This window comes from Budorcas taxicolor, chromosome 23 (genome assembly GCF_023091745.1).
Source record: "Budorcas taxicolor isolate Tak-1 chromosome 23, Takin1.1, whole genome shotgun sequence".
Taxonomy (NCBI): Eukaryota; Metazoa; Chordata; class Mammalia; order Artiodactyla; family Bovidae; genus Budorcas; species Budorcas taxicolor.
The window spans coordinates 5428121-5442097 of NC_068932.1; the positions used below are offsets into that span (position 1 = coordinate 5428121).

The window sequence follows — 13977 nt, forward strand, 5'->3', positions numbered from 1 at the left end:
GAAGATTTGAATTTTTTATCTTGGGTGAACTTGTAGTATAAGTCAGTAGCTGATAAATTCTAGAAAAATGTTAAAAGTATTAAAATAAAACCAATTTAGAAAAGTAAGAAAATAGAAGAAGACCTCAATTTTATAAGTGACTTAAAATTTCTGTTTTGTGTTGCTAATATAAGCCGTATTTATGTAATGCTATTTATTTAATAAAATATGAATAGCAGTCATAACATTTTTCAGCTTCAGTTATGACAAGCTTTATAGTCTTTTGTAACTGTGAGGTCTTAAGAAATAATAATGTTAACATGAAAGCAATGACCTTTCACTCAGAAGTCCCTTTTCTCAAATGTATTAAAATGTCCTTGGAATTGATTTATTGAATCTTGGGAAATATGATAGGCAAAACTTCAGAGCCTTGAACACAACAATAGAGATGGTGAATGTGAAATTGTGGTTTGTCTAAGTAAACTGTCAGAGGTACAAAATATTTTGAAATTAGGAATACAGTTCAATTCAATTCAAGATATGTGTTTTGAGCACCAGCTCCATAGTGATCACTGTGTTAACCAGGTTTTGCTGTCCAGAAACTGACAATCTCATAGGGAAAACCGAACTGCACACAGAAACTATAAAGCACTATGTAAATATAGGGGAGGAAGAATTTTCCTTACTTCCCTTCTAAGTTTTCTGGCTGATCTAATAATTAAATTGGCATAAGACAGATTAGCAAGAGGAAAACAAATTTAAATTTGTACATATAGGAGCTCATAAAAATATAATGCTTGAAGAAGTGACTAGAGCAGACAGCTTTTATTTTTTAGACCAAGTACTAATACATCTGTGAAGAACTGACAAAATGATGGGTCTGGGCTTGGTGTAGTCATTTAGTAAGGAAGTAATGAGATTTGCCTACATGGCCTTATCGTCCTTGAATTCCCTGTATCTGGCAGTAAGGTTTTCGCATTCTCTTGGTACAGAGAGGATACCTTTCACACGGAAGATTTATGTTCTGCTTTCCAGGAGACAAAACAGTAGACATGTCCTTCTTACACTGACTATCTCTTAAGTAACTTTAATTCAAAATAATCAACATGCCCAAGTGACGTATTTTGGGCAAAGTGCCCTGAACCCTCTCATAAGCAAATACAGCATCTTAAAATACTCATATTTCTAAGAAATGTTCATTAGCACAGAATTTAAGATAGTGTTAAGTTTCCTGACATTAATGATGAGATTCTAATAGTAGGCCTGATGCTCATCTATGTGGGACAGTTTTACTGTGGGTGGCAAAATCCCTACTTCACTTCTGTCACTTGTGACCTTGCGGTGACTTTCAGTCACTGCGGTGATGTGAAAGAAGCTGTCTTGTTCTGTTGTCTGTTTTCTAAATAAGTCATATTACTTATATAAAGTATTTACATAGAGAGAAGTTCTCCTTTTCACTTCCTAAAACCTGTTTATGGAAATTTACCAGACTCAATTGCCATATTAAAGAAGCTCATAGGCTTGTATTCCCAATAGTATTTTTTTTTAACTTTTAATATCTAATGCTATCTTTTCAGTAGATGAAAGATGGATGCCAGTTGTCCAACTGGAATACGGAGCATGTGTCTTTCAGTTAGCAAATATATTATGAGATTGAGTTTTGATCCTTGAAACACTTTCAGCTATTGGCATAACTAGTATTCAGCATCGAATTTTCCATCATTGCTACAAATGGTGTCCCTTAAATTAGCATAGTTACAATTTGGCTGTACCTACAACAATCTGAAATAAAAGCTAATTCCATGAATTTTTAAAGAAAATATCAATATAAATTACAGAACTTTCAAAATGCTACAATTGATTTTCACTTTTATTATTTATCAGTGCCATAAATACAGAATAAGTATTTTTTGGATGGGCTTGCCAAGCATTTCTCTTCTGTTAGTGTTATAAATATTTATTCATTAAAAGAAGATAGTTTCAGTTTCATATCTATCTGGGCTCTTAAGTCAGTTTCACTACTTAGGGCTGTGAGTAGCTATAGGTAACACTATGTTTATTTAATGATCTCTCTTCCAAATAAGAAGGTAAGGTCCTTGAGGGCAAGAATCAAAACTTAATCCAATTTGTTTTTTTCCCACAGTTAACCATGTTTGGTACTTAGTAGAAACATTTGTTGAATAAATAGTCAGTTATTTGTATGCTATTCAGAATTGACAAAATATTCCAGATCTTCAGAAATTTAGTTATTTGTGAACTTGGACAAATTTCTTATTGTCTCCAGGCCCAAGTATGGCCATTTGAGGTCTGTGAGAATTAAGTGAAGAAAAGCAAATATAACGCTTAGTGCTGCTTCTGCCCTCTCATATAAGTAGATATTGTTACAATTCTGCAATGATAATTCGCATCTCTAGAGGTTGGCAAGGCATCATGTTTCTCGTGAATGAAATGAGCATCACCCATTTTAAACTAGAAAACAGCAACTGTAAAACCTTTTGAAGTATCAGATGGAGAAACGGGTAAGATCTTGAAGCCAGACAGAGCATTGCTGTTGAATATAAATTAAAAATTATAAAATGCATGTTGTGCAAGCCTAAAGTGACTAGAGCGGAAGAAAGTCTTCTAGGGTTTTTTTTTCCCTTGAATTAAAATAGTTAGGACTTTTATTTTCTGTCTTGCTTTTGTGACAGCATTGACATTATGTAGTTCACCAGAGACGTGTATGGTGGATGACTGATCATTTTGGATATTAAAAATTGCTAACCTTTTCTTTCTGCTCACCAGAGACTTCTCATTCTGAACTGTCACAAGACAAAACTCCAAGTGTACTTTCTATTTGCATATTTTTATCCTTTCCAAAACTGTGGACCAAAGCACATGATACAGAAGTTCTCTTTGTGGGCAGGGTAAATGTCTCACAGTATAGTGTCCTTCATTAGCAAGTGGACACAGAAAAATATGAATAAATACATTTTGTTCATTTCCAAGAAGTTATGAGGAACCCATGAGGAGCATCTTCTCATTGTTGTGCCAATTCTTTCCTTTCAAATCTGAGGAATTTATAGCATTCTTGTTTAAAGTAAATCAGTATTTTGGATCATGTTTAATAGTAGCAATTTTGACAGACTTTCGTGTTTGCATATAGTCATGTGAAAAATATTTATATATTGAAGACTTCTTTTTTAGGTTTGACATCAATTTATAAAGTTAACATGATTCATGAAAAGCAATCTTGTAGTTCTCAATAGTAACTGGCTTTAATCAGTGAGTGTTTTCACTTCACTTTTTTTTTTTTCAGAAGGTATTTTTATAAAGGGATAATAATTGCATCTGTGAGGCAAATATTTGCCTTCTGCTGAGATTTTGAGAGCTATATTATCCTTTCAGAGTTCAGACAAACTACCTGAGAAATTATTTTTAAAGTGATTTCACAGGTGACTTTAACATCCTTTTCGATCATTTGTGGACACTTTTGTTGATCTCTAGAGAGTAAAAAAGATGGTCAGGTCAGTTTTTCTTTTCTATGATGTGTGACTTAGAATGTCATCATGTCACCAAATAATGCCAGGTAATTATGGTGATCTTCTCCAAATGCTTAACCCTCCACATAATCATTCTGTTGCAATCTATTAGCAGAGAGCAAACAGTAAAATGAAAACAGCAACTGTCTTTATCCATGATTTGCTCCTTGCTGGTTTTGTGTGCAATAGTTAAAACTATTCAAGGCTAGGAGTGTTATAAGATTGTATTTTATCACCAGATAATATGGCTATTCTGTATCATTTTCCATTTATATCTCTACAGATCTGTTTGTCATCACTCACCACATACTGGTTTGTGTTGTTTTGCTCTATTGATTTAGATTATTGCTAGCAATGTAGTGGAAACTCTGGTTTTAAAGATCAGTGCTTGCTAACCACACTTGCTGACCCTGGAGCATGTCAGGGGAAAGTACACAGCTCAGTGGGATTTTTTCCCTCACAGCAAAGCTGTAAGGGACATAATCAAGAACTATTTTCACAATGCATGTCAGCTTGGGAAAACTGAGATGAGGTAGCCTAGCCTGAGTCCCTTTTGTCTCACATACTTATTTAGAAAAAAACTCATACAATGAAACAGTTGGGACTTGATCTTTAGAATGACAATGGCTTATAATTAGATTTTAAGCTGTAAATGAATACAAAGGCAAAGGTTTATGAGACCGTTTATAAATGATTAAAGTCTTGCTCTTCTTCAGTCACTGTTTTGTCTGATGCTTTGTGACCACATAGACTGCAGCATGCCAGGCTTCCCTGTCCTTCACTATCTCTTGGAGCTTACTCAAACTCCTGTCCATTGAGTCAATGATGTCATCCAACCATCTCGTCCTCTGTTGCCCCCTTCTCCTCCTGCCTTCAATATTTTCCAGCATCAGAATCTTTTTCAATGAGTTGGCTCTTTGCATCAGGTAACCAAACTATCAGAGCTTCAGCATCAGTCCTTCCAATGCATAGTCAGGGTTGATTTCCTTTAGGATTGATTGATTTGATCTCTTTGCAGTCCAAGGGACTCTCAAGAGTCTTCTCCAGCACCACAGTCCAAAAATATCAATTCTTCAGCACTCAGCCTTCTTTATGGTCCAACTCTCACATCAGTACAAGACTACAGGAAAAACCATAGCTTTGACTACATAGACTTAGCAAAATGATGTCTCTGTTTTTTAATACTGTCTAGGTTTAATACTATTATAGCTTTTCTTCCAAGGAGCAAGCATCTTTTAATTTTGTGGCTGTAGTCACCATCCACAGTGATTTTGGAGCCCAAGGAAATAAAATCTGCCACTGTTTCCATTTTTCCCCCCATCTATTTGTCATGAAATGATGGGATGGGTTACCATGATCTTATTTTTTTAATGTTGTGTTTTAATCCAGCATTTTCATTTTCCTTTTTCACCCTCATCAAAAGGCTCTTTAGTTCCTCCTTGATTTCTCAATATAGTGGTATCATCTGCATATCCATTAATGTCTAGAAAAGACTTATCTAAGTGTGTTAAGACTGTCATTTTCTTCTGCCTTGTGCATTTTAGTTTCAAGTACAATTATATTCTTAACTTTACTTAAGGTCAATATTAGATTTAACTGCTTTGATTACAAATAGTTTTCTTCTAATTAAGAAACTGCCATGCATACCAGGGCTAACAGGACATTTTTCTTTTGTTATAAGTAGTAATATCTGTAAAATTAAGGGTTTTTTAGCCTGTACAAAAGTGTCGTCTTTTTTTTTTTTTTTCCTGGTGAGAATAAACCTTGGGATTAGGATCCCAATACACTGCAACAAAGGAGGTTGCCAAGGGAAGTGAGTGAAGTATATCAAGCTCTCATGATCTCCTGGAGTAGGAAATGGCAACCCATTCCAGTATTCTTGCTTGGAAAATTCCACGGACAGAGAAGTCTGGCAGGCTACAGTCTATGGGTTCACAGAGTTGGAAATGACTAAGTGTGTGTCTGTGTGTGTGCGCACGCGTGTGCGTGCACACACATACACACAAGTTCTCTGGGGCTCACATAGGTCTCCCTTATAACTTAAATAATGTGTTTTACTTTGAAGTACTTGCCAGAGGAAATGAGGAGAGATGGTCTGAAAGGGTACCTTGACTTCTTATAATCTGGATTTTTGTCTTTAATACCCTTAAAGCCATTCTGCTTTTAATTTCCCTTCATTACCTACTTTACAATTCCTCCATATCCTTGAGTGTATGAGCAGTAGGCCTGCAGTCAAACATGTGCCTGGCACAAGACAGATACTTCATAGTGCTGCTGAATCCTCTGATCAATGAGAGAACGTTTATGGTTGACTTAACAAATAAGAATATGACAAGAGCTCTTGTCTAACACTCAGAAATGAATTGTCTGAGGAGACACATGTACTGACAAAGCAAGATATTCACTGGGAAAGGGCACCCGCGGTCGAGAGCAGTAGGGTAAGGGAGCCCAGGAGAACAGCTTTGCCATGTGGCTCGCAGTCTCTGGTTTTACGGTGATGGGGTTAGTTTCTGGGTTGTCTTTAACCAATCATCCTGACTCTGAGTCCTTCCAGGTGATGCACACCTTGTTTAGCCTAGATGGATGCCAGCAATGATTCTGGGAGGTGGTAGGCCATGTGGTGTCTCCTTTTGACCTTTCCTGAACTCTTCCTGTTGGTGGTGGCTTATTAGTTCCATGTTCCTTACCAGGACCACCTGTCATAAAACAGCTCATGCAAATGATCTGTTACTGGTGCCTGGCCAGGATGGGTGGTTTCAGTCAGTGTGCTTCCCCTAACAACAGTATGTAAAATAAATGCCAGAAACAGGAAGGTGAATGTGACCCAGTATGGTCTGAGCCTGCTTTGAAGTGGAACTCAACTTTAAAATATGTAGGAGATTCATTTAAGTGACGGTAGTAGGAACTGGCAGAGGAAATGGATCCAAAAATTAGAGTTAAAAATATTTTTCATGTGTTCATGAATTTGTGTAACATGATTTGAACTATGTCTGATTCAATAAATATTAGTTATTTAAAGTAACATTTCAGGGCCATCTTAGAGACTCATTTGTAGATGGGAAATATAATAGATTTGGTTTTACAAAACTCATTTTGTTATATAGAAAATGGAAACTTACTAAGAAGACTTACAAACAGGGTAATGAGAAAGCAAAGCTACATATTAAAACAATTTATTCCCTGTGTTATGTAGTATTCATTAGATAACATAATAAATGAAAGCCAGGAGATAAATTAGCAACTATTTCTTTCATTTCATTATTAAAAAAACAAGGTGGACAATGGAAATTGAGAAAATAGAAATACTTAAAAGTCATTGAAATGAAAGAATTAATGCTGATTGGGCAGGAGGTTGAAGATCACAGACAGAATAAAAACACAGTGAAAAGTGAATCAAGAGTTTTTAGCTGGAGTGATAAAGATATTCATTATGTTAGTCCATATAAATGAGGCAGATAGAAAAGAAAGCTATTTAAGGTGAAAAACAATGAGATCAAACTAGGACAGATTAAAGTGATTTGAAATAATTTCAAGCTATCTAAATCCAGTCATCTACAGATAGAAATTGTCTGATTTCCTTTCTTGAGCAAGGAAGCTGAAAGGACTAAGTCAGGACATGGCTAGTGAAGGAGTCCTACTCACCAGTAGTGGTGCCGTGGGTACTATTACTCACCCAAGAATCACAGTGCCAGGGCTAACAGGAGGCTCCTCACTTTCCCAGAATTATAGGTTCATCAAGCTAAAGAAAGCACAGCACCTAGTGCTAAGAAGAGGCTGGAGGTAGATGTAGGACAGGGCCAAGAATTCTTTGCACAGGTGACCAAAACCATGAAGAGTCCTGAGGCAGATGCTGGGTTGCTACAGCTGCTTTGATCTGATGCCAGAATGGAACAGATAGAAAACAAGGAAGTACAAGCACAAGGAAAAAATTATGGAAGAGGAGACACCTAAATAGAAGCAGAAGCTATGAGAGTAAATAAGATGTTTCAAGAGACAAAGCTTAATCCCATGAAAGAGAAACTTGGAAATAAATCATCAGATTTTATTCCTACCCTTTTGAGGATGGGTTAGGAGCTGAAGTGTGGAGTCAGAGAGGGGAAAAAAAACACACAAAAAATAAGAGGGTAAAAGAGAAATCTGCCAGTGATGTAGTGCCAATGAAAAGAAGAAATTTACAATGCAGAAAAGGAAATTAAATGGTAAAGAGGTTTTTTTTTTGTTTTGTTCTTTTGTTTTTATTTTTCAGTCAGGGCAAAGAAAATGCAGTCAAGCTAAGTGAAGGACCATAGATCTTTTGATTAGAAACAAATGAGTAACCTTCATGGTAAATTGGCCTCTCTCTCCTACAACTTGCTCACATTTTAATTTTCATGTGCTTGAGTTACTTTGGAGTGTGATATTTTTTCCATTTGTTTCTGAGACTATCAAAAGTTTATTTTTATAGTTTATTTCTAATATTTTTATAGTTATATAGTTTTATAGTTTTTATAGTTTATTTTTATATTTTTCTTTGAATTACTTATGTGCACTCTCCATGGAAATAATCTATGGAATTTATGGTACGGTTATTGGACATACTTATAAGTATTTATACATATTTATGTATTTAACCCTATATATGATATATGCTAATTTTTTATATTCGACTTACCCATTTTTAAGTTCTTCATTTTGTTGCATCTCTTGGTTTACTCATATATATCTTTAGCATTTTAGAAAGATATATGTTATGTGAGTTTTTCTAGATATAAAATTATTTTGATAATTTAAAGTACATCAGTTCAGTTCAGTTGCTCAGTCATGTCTGACTTTGCGACCCCATGAATTGCAGCACGCCAGGCCTCCCTGTCCATCACCCACCCCCCGAGTTCACAGACTCACGTCCATCGAGTCAGTGATGCCATCCAGCCATCTCATCCTCGGTCGTCCCCTTCTCTTCCTGCCCTCAATCATCCCAGCATCAGAGTTTTTCCCATGAGTCAGCTCTTCTCATGAGATGGCCAAAGTACTGGAGTTTCAGCTTTAGCATCATTCCTTCCAAAGAATCCCAGGGCTGATCTCCTTCGGAATGGAATGGTTGGATTTCCTTGCAGTCCAAGGGACTCTCAAGAGTCTTCTCGAACACCACGGTTCCAAACCATCAATTCTTCGGTACTTAGTCTTCTTCGTAGTCCAACGCTCACATCCAAACATGACCAGAGGAAAAACCATATCCTTGACTAGACGGACCTTAGTCAGCAAAGTAATGTCTCTGCTTTTGAATATGCTATCTAGTTTGGTCATAACTTTTCTTCCAAGGAGTAAGCGTATTTTAATTTCATGGCTGCAGTTACCATCTGCACTGATTTTGGAGCCCAAAAAGAAAATTCTGACATTGTTTCCACTGTTTCCCCATTGATTTCCCATGAAGTGATGGGACCAGATGCCATGATCTTCGTTTTAAGAATGTTGAGCTTTAAGCCAACTATTTCACTCTCCTCTTTCACTTTAATCAGGAGGCTTTTTAGTTCCTCTTCACTTTATGCCATAAGGGTGGTGTCATCTGCATATCTGAGGTTATTGATATTTCTCCCAGCAATCTTGATTCCAGCTTTTGTTTCTTCCAGTCCAGCGTTTCTCATGATGCACTCTGCATATAAGTTAAATAAGCAGGGTGACAATATACAGTCTTGACGTACTCCTTTTTCTATTTGGAACCAGTCTGTTGTTCCATGTCCAGTTCGAACTGTTGCTTCCTGACCTGCATACAGATTTCTCAAGAGGCAGGTCAAGTGGTCTGGTATGCCCATCTCTTTCAGAATTTTCCACAGTTTATTGTGATCCACACAGTCAAAGGCTTTGGCATAGTCAATAATGCAGAAATAGAAGTTTTTCTGGAACTCTCTTGCTTTTTCCATGATCCGGTGGATGTTGGCAATTTGATCTCTGGTTCCTCTGCCTTTTCTAAAATCAGCTTGAACATCTGGAAGTTCACAGTTCAGGTATTACTGAAGCCTGGCTTGGAGAATTTTGAGCATTACTTTACTAGCATGTGAGATGAGTGCAATTGTGCGGTAGTTTGAGCATTCTTTGGCATTGCCTTTCCTTGGGATTGGAATGAAAACTGACCGTTTCCAGTCCTGTGGACACTGCTAAGTTTTCCAAATTTGCTGCCATATTGAGTGTAGCACTCTCACAGCATCATGTTTCAGGATTTGAAACAGCTCAACTGGAATTCCATCACCTCCAATAGCTTTGTTCATAGTGATGCTTTCTAAGGCCCACTTGACTTCACATTCCAGGATGTCTGGCTCTAGATGAGTGATCACACCATCGTGATTATCTGGATTGTGAAGATCTGTTTTGTACAGTTCTTCTGTGTATTCTTGCCACCTCTTCTTAACATCTTCTGCTTCTGTTAGGTCCCTACTATTTCTGTCCTTTATCGAGGCCATCTTTGCATGAAATGTTCCCTTGGTATCTCTAATTTTCTTGAAGGGATCTCTAGTCTTTCCCATTCTGTTGTTTTCCTCTATTTGTTTGCATTGATCGCTGAAGAAGGCTTTTTTATCCCGTCTTGCTATTCTTTGGAATTCTGTATTCAGATGCTTATATATTTCCTTTCCTCCTTTGCTTTTCACCTCTTTTCTTTTCACAGTTATTTGTAAGGCCTCCCCAGACAGCCATTTTGCCTTTTTTGCATTTCTTTTCCATGGGGATGGTCTTGATCCCTGTCTCCTGTACAATGTCACGAACCTCATTCCATCGTTCATCAGGCACTCTATCTATCCGAGATAGTCCCTTAAATCTATTTTCACTTCCACTATATAATAATAAGGGATTTGATTTAGGTCATACCTGAATGGTCTAGCGGTTTTTCCTACTTTCTTCAATTTCAGTCTGAATTTGGTAATAAGGGGTTCATGATCTGAGCCACAGTCTGCTCCTGGTCTTGTTTTTGTTGACAATATAGAGCTTCTCCATCTTGGGCTCCAAAGAATACAATCAATCTGGTTTCGGTGTTGACCATCTGGTGATGTCCATGTGTAGGGTCTTCTCTTGTGTTGTTGGAAGAGGGTGTTTGCTATGACCCAGTGCATTTTCCTGGCAAAACTCTATTAGTCTTTGCCCTGCTTCATTCCATGTTCCAAGGCCAAATTTACCTGTTACTCCAGGTGTTTCTTGACTTCCTACTTTTGCATTCCAGTCCCCCATAATGAAAAGGACATCTTTTTTTGGGTGTTAGTTCCAAAAGGTCTTGTAGGTCTTCATACAATTGTTCAACTTCAGCTTCTTCAGTGTTACTGTTTGGGCCATAGACTTGGATTACTGTGATATTGAATGGTTTGCCTTGGAAACGAACAGAGATCATTTTGTCATTTTTGAGACTGCATCCAAGTACTGCATTTCGGACTCTTTTGTTGACCATGATGGACACTCCATTACTTCTAAGGGATTCCTGCCCGCAGTAGTAGATATGATGGTCATCTGAGTTAAATTCACCCATTCCAGTCCATTTTAGTTTGCTGATTCCTAGAATATAGACATTCACTCTTGCCATCTCTTGTTTGACTACTTTCAATTTGTCTTGATTCATGGACCTGACATTCCAGGTTCCTATGCAATATTGCTCTCTACAGCATCGGACCTTTCTTCTATCACCAGTCACATCCACAGCTGGATATTGTTTTTGCTTTGGCTCCATCCCTTCATTCTTTCTGGAGTTATTTCTCCACTGATCTTCAGTAGCGTGTTGGGCACCTACTGACCTGGGAAGTTCCTCTTTCAGTATCCTATCAATTTGCCTTTTCATACTGTTCATGGGGTTCTCAAGGCAAGAATACTAGAGTGGTTTGCCATTCTCTTCTCCAGTGGACCACATTCTGTCAGACCTCTCCACCATGACCCGCCCATCTTGGGTTGCCCTGCGGGCATGGCTTAGTTTCATTGAGTTAGACAAGGCTCTGGTTCTAGTGTGATTAGATTGATGAGTTTTCTGTGAGTATGGTTTCAGTGTGTCTGCCTTCTGATGCCGTCTTGCAACACTTACCATCTTACTTGGGTTTCTCTTACCTTGGGCGTGGTGTATCTCTTCACGGCTGCTCCAGCAAAGCACAGCCATTGCTCCTTACCTTGGACGAGGGGTATCTCCTCACCACCGCCCTTCCTGACCTTCAACGTGGGATAGCTCCTCTAGGCCTTCTTGCGCCCGCGCAGCCATGGCTCCTTGGACTTGGGGTTGTTCTTTCTGGCCACCGCCCCTTGCTTTGGGTGTGGGGTGACTCCTTCTGGCTCCTGCCCCTGGCCTCGGGCATGGTGTGGCTCCTGTCGGCCACAGCCCCTGACCTTGGACTTGGGTATTTCCTCTCTGCCATTCCTGCGCCATCGCAGCCTGGCACTCTTGGCCATTACCCCTCACCTCAGATATTGGGTAGCTCCTCTTGGCCACCGCCCTTTGGGCATGGGGTCCTCCCGGCTTCTGCCCCTGACCTTGGACGTGGGGTCGCTCCTCTTGGCCATGCTTAGTGCACCAGTCGCAGCCGCCTGTGCTTAGTGCCTCAAAGAACATACGACTTAACAAATTATTAGAATTTGGGGCTCAAAATTAAAAGACACTAGCTCCTTAGAAGAAATGCTATGATAAACCTAGGCAGCATATTAAAAAGAAGAGTCATTACTTTGCCAACAAAGTTCTGTATAGTCAAAGTTATGTTTTTGTTTTTTTTTTTTTTCCTGTAGTCATGTATGGATATGAGTGAGGGAATGAGTGAAAGTCACTCAGCCATGTCCAACTCTGTGACCCCATAGATGTGAGAGTTGGACCATAAAGAAGTCTTCACATCAAAAAAATCAATGCTTTACAACTGTAGTGTTGGAGAATACTCTTGAGAGTCCCTTGAACTGCAAGGAGATCAAACCTGTCAATCCTAAAGGAAATCAACCCTGAATATTCATTGGAAGGACTGATGCTGAAGCCAAAGCGCCAATGCTTTGGTCACATGGTGCAAAGAACTGACTCTTTGGAAAAGACCCTGATGCTGGGAAAGATTGAAAGCAGGAGAAGAAGGGGACGACAGAGGACAAGATGGTTAGATTGCATCACCAACTCAATGGACATGAGTTTAAGCAAGCTCTGGGAATTGTGGAAGGACAGGGAAGCCTGGCATGCTGCAGTCCATGGGGTCACAAAGAGTTGGACACAACTGAGTGACTGAGAAGCAACAAAAACCATATGTAGTCTTTTCTAATATTTTCTGGTTTCTAACATTTTAGCAGTGTGTGGGTATATTAAATTTTTAAATATTTTAAAGGATTTTTGTTTCTCTTTATGAGACTCAATTCCAGAGCTTAAATGTTTTATTAGTATATATTTAGATATTCCTTTCTCTATATTGATTGTTTCTGATATATGATAGCTGTTTTCAATCTGAAAACTTATATACATAGTCCAAGAAAGATATATATGGCTTCAATATTAAGGATTCTGCAGGAAGTACCCTTGGTTGGTTTCAACTTCTGAAGCTACTGACTGTTCTTATGGCCCTGAACAATTTGCTTAGTCACTCTGTCCCCTAGTTTTTACATTTATAAAATGAGAAAAAAATAATGTAGCTGAGACTTTGAACAGCAACTCTTCACTCCTCCCTTCCCCCAAGCAACCATAATGCTGTTTTTTGCTTTTCCCAGCTTAACTATTTTGAATATCTCATCTAGGTGGAATCATGGAGTATTGATCATTCTGTGACTGGTTTATTTATCTTAGAGGAATATTGTGAGGGTTCACCCATGTTGTCACAAATTGCAGAGCTTTATTCTTTTTTAAGGCTGACTCATGTTCCATTAATGTGTGTGCCACTTTTTCTTTATCCACTCATCCACTGATGGACAGTTAAGTTATTTTCTTTTCTTAGGTATTGAGAATAATGCTGCGATGAACATGATAGTGGAAATATCTTTTCAAGATTCTGATTTCAGTTGTTTTTAGATTTGTACATAACAGTGGGAATTATCCTGTGAACTTCTAGCATGACAGGATTTTATGAACATATAACAAGATTGGAATGTAAAAGCCTAATACTCAAAGAAAATAATGCTGATGCTGATACTATTAGTCATGTCCTACTCTTTGCAACCCCATGGACTGGAGCCCACCAAGCTCCTCTGTTCATGGGATTTTTGAGGCAGGAATATTGAAGAATATTGGAGTGAGTTGTCCTTTCCTCCTCTAACAGATGATCTTTACAACCTAGGAATCAAAACTTCATCTCCTGTGTCTCCTGCACTGCCGGTGATACAGTTAAAAAAAAAAAAAAAAAAAGAAGAAGACAAAAATGCACACAGTAGCATCAGTTAGGTTTTCCTATCAAAATATACACAGTTAACAATACTAAAATATCACTAGTTCACCATTAAAAATTAGGATTTTATTCATGGGTTTTGATACACTTAGGGATTGGCTGTCTGGCCTTGACTTTGGGCTGAAGATTGTGTTGGACTC

The 13977-nt window shown here is 38.1% G+C and overlaps 1 protein-coding gene across 1 annotated transcript in view; it reads left to right on the top strand.

The window, feature by feature from the left end:
• Positions 1 to 13977, top strand: part of PCDH15 (protocadherin related 15) — an 898514-nt gene that overhangs the window by 664388 nt on the left and 220149 nt on the right. The gene's annotated exons all lie outside the window — the stretch shown is intronic.